Source organism: Vulpes vulpes, chromosome 7, assembly GCF_048418805.1.
Source record: "Vulpes vulpes isolate BD-2025 chromosome 7, VulVul3, whole genome shotgun sequence".
Taxonomy (NCBI): domain Eukaryota; kingdom Metazoa; phylum Chordata; class Mammalia; order Carnivora; family Canidae; genus Vulpes; species Vulpes vulpes.
The window spans coordinates 23246948-23252111 of record NC_132786.1 but is presented as its reverse complement, the minus strand read 5'-3'; positions in this window follow the sequence as shown (position 1 = coordinate 23252111).

The following is a 5164-nucleotide window of genomic DNA, read 5'->3' as shown; positions in this document are numbered from 1 at the left end:
CCCAACCTCTTCACCCCCTAATGCCCCTGGCTCTCCAAAGCCCAGTTTAGATGCTCTTATGTATACACCCAAGAGAAATGAAAACCTATGTGCACACAGACTCGTCCACGAATGTTCACGGCACCGGTAATCATGATCAGCCCAGGCTGCAAATACTCCAAATACCCACCTGATGCACGGAGATCAAAGATGTGGCACATCCATCCAACCCATCACCATTCAGCAATTGTGGATAGTCAATTGCTGACATGTGCTCCATCGAGGAGGAAGCCCGGAAGCTGCTGTGAAAAGCCAGACCCTGAAGCTCACCTGCGGTATGAGTCCATTTACTGGGATGCCTGGGAAAGGCAACTGATGGAGACAGAGCAGGTTGGTGGCTTTGGGGGCTGCAGGGGAGAGTGAGGAGCCGCTGCAAATACCCAGCAGGGGTCCTTTCAACGCGGCGTAAGTGTTCTAAAACCAGAGAAGGGGTGCACGCTGGGGTGTCTGACACACTGTTGAACAGTGCAGTGACAACTGTGGACTTTATGGTGTGCAAGTCGTATCTCGATAAAACCATTAAAAATGTCTTTGAAACCTGTTCACGTCCACACTCCCCTCTGTGACCTCACTGACACGGCCACAGAGCATACCCAGGCCTGTGCTCGTCTTGCCCTCAAGTTACAAGGCTCGTCGGAAGCAAAGCAGCGCCCCCTGAGTCAGGCTGATGCCAGAACAAAGCCACCCTGCCCACCCGCGGGCCTCCAGCATTTTCAGGGCTTCAGCTGCTGGGAAGTGGATCTTGGATCCTTGTTGCCTCTCCCTCACCCTCACTACTCAGTGACTCCACTACCAGAGTGCGAGTTTTTGGAATTCCCAAATTGCATCTTTTTCAGACCTCTCCATCCACCCCCTTCATGCGCCAGCTTGGGAAAGTCATCCCAGCCCCCATCCGCAAGTCCTCATTTCTGCCTGCATGAGAGCATCCCGCATCTGTCCTCACCCACCGACTCCAAGTCCCTCAGGATTCAGGTGTATGCTTGCTCTCACTCACCAGGTCAGGACTCACATCAGCGATGACCAGGTTTGGGCACAAAGAACAGAAACCCAGGCTTATACGGGCTTGAACGAATGGGTTGGTATTTGCCCCATAAGAACAAGCCTGGAGATGGGTGAGGCGAGTGCCCGGGCCGCTGGGACCTCTGTGCATCCATCTGCAGGACGGCTGCCTTATTAATGCAGACAACTACCAGGCACACCCTATTCCTCAGGGACAAAAGCATTGAATGCTAGAGGTGAAGGCTTCTCCCGGAGATGCTTCGCCTTTTATTTGAGGAAGGGGTGCCCACTCCAGACTGATCTGCCTACAAGCCATTTGGGAGCCAAAAGGTACTAGCAACTTGCATGTTTGGCAAAACACACTGTTCGCCGAGAAGAGTGGAATTTCATTCATAAAGAAAAGGCAGATGTGGACACTCTGTGCTCTTTGGGCAGCACGTGTCACAGACAAGGGTCAGAGAGAAGAGAGCCCTAACTTGCGTACCATGTCCTGGGGCCACCATCACGCAGTAGCACACACCAGGTGGCTTCCACAGCAGAGACGTATTGGCTCACAACCCCGAGGCTGGAAGTCCGAGATCTCTGTGTGGGCAGGGCTGGTTCCTCCTGAGGCCTTGCTCCCTGGCGTGTGGATGCTTTCGTCTCCCCAAGTCCTCCCATGGTCATCCCCCTGGCTGTGTCTGTGTCCCAACCTCCTCTTCCCACACGGACACACCAGTCAGGTTGGATCAGCACCCATCCCAATGATCTCATTTTAGCTTAAGGGTCTCTTTAAAGACCCTATCTCCAAAACAGTCACGTTCCGAGGTTGTGGGGGTTAGGGTCCGATGATTGAATTTCAGGAGACACAATTACTCCCGTAATAACTGAAAATGACCCAGGAGTCACTCTTCAGATGGGCAAACTTGTCCAAATGTACCAACCTGAGCAGTTCTGCAAAGTACATTTATCTATTTTCTCCGTAAACATATCTATTTGCTCAAGTTTGTTTTTTAACAGAACACGGGAAACATCTAGACACCAAGTGTTCAGACTCTCACCCCGATCAAGTAATCCTTTTTAAAAGTTATAAAGTAGGTCAAGTAGTTAATTGTATGATTACTTTTTATACTTGTGATCGAAATCTGGCAAAACTAAAGACAAGTTTAACTTCACAATGTGAAGTAGAAAACTATTAAGTGCCCAGAAAAACTGGCTTAATTTTCTACCTAAATATAGGTACAGAGATTATTATAGCTGTGCCCTTGCCAGGTACAAATGGCCCTAGCTTTTATGATAAAATACATTCCTGTTAATCATGTAAGACAGGTTGCTATAAGCCTGTGCTTCTGAATTCATGTTCTGGAATATGATTGTCATCATTAGTAGGAAAAGACTTGAAAGAAATAAAGAGTATTTCTTATACAGAATTAAAAGAAAAAAAAGATGTAGCTGCCAAAGGCTGAGAAGCACAAAGCAGGATTCCAAGGTTCAGGAAATGCTTGCAATATGGCTGCGTGGCTTCCCCTTACCACCTACCTGAGTCACCTGGCTGAGATGCCATCCCGTGGACTGATCGCCCATCTCCTCGGGGCATCCTGCATAGCCATAAGGCATAAAGCATTTGGGGGGAGAGAAAGTCTCTCCCTCTTTCTTCTTCGCATGGTAACAAGTTTCACAGGTCACTGGTCTCCTCTGAGGCTCCACTGTAACTATCCTAGGGGGTATTTTGCATTTGACCTCAGCCCTGGAGGGGATACTTAGGGTGGCTGAGCAGAAGGCAGAAGAAGGAATAGATGGAAGTGTCCCCGGTCAGGCCAAGGAAAGAAAAAAAGAAAAAGAAAAAGGGGTGAAATCTCAGCTCAAGCAATTTGGAGACTTCCCAGTGCCACCTGGCAGAAATGAAATTTGGGAGTTACAGGTGAGCTCATACCTGGGCTGCCTGAAGACATCTACTCTTGTATCCCGCATCTGCCAAGCAAAACCTCGCCAAAGAGCCAGATGTGCAAACTGCCACTCGTGCTTTGTGCAGTTGGCCAACATCCCATCTTTACGGAACTCACGGTCAGGGCAGTGGGACACACAAAAGACGATGTTCCGTCTGTGTTTTGGGACTGGGGTTGCACACAATTGACACAGGGCTCAGGGAACGACAGATTTGGGGAGTTAGTCCAAGACCTAGTACATGGTAGGTGATCAAAAAGTGCTTCTCCCAGCTTTCCCTGAACACGCTCCATGTGTGCGTGTCCAAGGGGCTGTGTCTTCTAAGGTGAGGCCGGACAAGTGCCCCATGTGACCGAGTAAGCAGACATGTCAGTCCGGCCCCTATGTTGTTAGGAGGACACAAGCCTCCTCCCAGAGTTGGGTCAGCACCAGTGATCCTCATTTGGAGCAAGTCTGGGTCGCCTGCCAAGGGGGACAATGATACCATCCGTCCAATGAGATAGGAAATCCCAAAACACACAAGACACATGGCCTTGCAGACACAGTGACAGCCTCGTCTGAGAAGGAAGAGGGTTTCATTGAAAGACAAGTGTGATCGTCAGAAGTAACACTTTCAATAAAATGTCTTTGAGTTCTGGTCACAGCTCTTTCACATGAACTGCCCCCATTTCGTCACAAAAGCCCGAGGGGGGACCAGCCATCTCCTCTGCATTTGGCAGATGAGGAGGGTCTAACCAAGGCCACCAGAGTGGGCCAAAGGGGACCAACGGGTTGGGCCAGGCTCCAGACCCAAAGATCTTTCTAAAAGTATTTTAGACATGTTTTATAAGGGCAGAGATGGAGCAAAGGACGGTGCTAAGCTTTGCTGCACTTCATATAAAGAAGAAAAGCCTTTACATTCTGAGTATTTCACAAAACCAAGAGAGAGAGACGGTGCGTTTTCCAGAGACACTTGCCAGTTGTCTAAGAAGAGTCAGTGGTACGTTCACGTCGTGCTACGGAGTTCCAGAACCTCTTCATCTTTGCAGTCGAAACCCCACACCCATTAAACCCCAACCCGCCCCCCGACCCACCCCCACCCTTCTCCGTCCCTGCCTGGCCCCTGGCAGCCACCTCCCCAAAGTGGCACCATACAGTATTTGTCTTCTTGTGACTTGATTGTTTCTCGTAGCGCGAAGCTCTTCCACATCGTAGCACATGACAAGGTTGTCTTCCGTCTGAGGCTGAACAATACTCCACCACATTTTGTTCATCCAAGCTCTCTGACAGACACGAGCCTGTGGCTTCCTCCTCTTGGCTGCTGTGAGTGTGGGAGCACAACTTCTCTTCGAGGGTCTGCTTGTAATTGTGTCAGATGCACACCTAGACGTGGAATCACCGGGCCCCATGGGAGCTCTTCCAGGAGCAGCTGTAACCGCTTTCCCCTTTCCCTGGCACCCGCGCCGCCCTCTACACCTCCATGTCCCCGCCGACATGTGCCTGCCAGCTGTGTGATGAAAGCCATCGTGACAGGTACGAGGGCACATTCCACTGAGGCTTGGATCTGGGCTTCCCTCAGGATGGGTGATGCTCAGCATCTTTCCACGTGTCTGTCGGCCAAATTGAACTCCAATAAAAAGAAATAAAAAGAAGCTGTGGTCTATGTATACAATGGAATATTACTCAGCCATTAGAGACGACAAATACCCACCATTTGCTTCGACGTGGATAGAACTGGAGGGTATTATGCTGAGTGAAGTAAGTCAATCGGAGAAGGACAAACATTATATGGTCTCATTCATTTGAGGAATATAAAAAATAGTGAAAGCGAATAAAAGGGAAAGGAGAGAAAAGGAGTGGGAAATACCAGAGAGGATGACAGCACATGAGACACTCCTAACTCTGGGAAATGAACAAGGGGTAGTGGAAGGGGAGGTGGGCAAGGGTTGGGGGTGACCGGGTGACGGACACTGAGGTGAGCACTTGATGGGATGAGCACTGGGTGTTATGCTATATGTTGGCAAATTGAACTCCAATAAAAAGAAAGAAAAAGAAAAAAAAGAAAAAGAAAAAGAAAAAGAAAGAAGAAAGCTAACAGATGAAAGAAAAAAAAAAGAAGTCACGGGATCCCTGGGTGGCGCAGCGGTTTGGCGCCTGCCTTTGGCCCAGGGCGCAATCCTGGAGACCCAGGATCGAATCCCACGTCGGGCTCCCGGTGCATGGA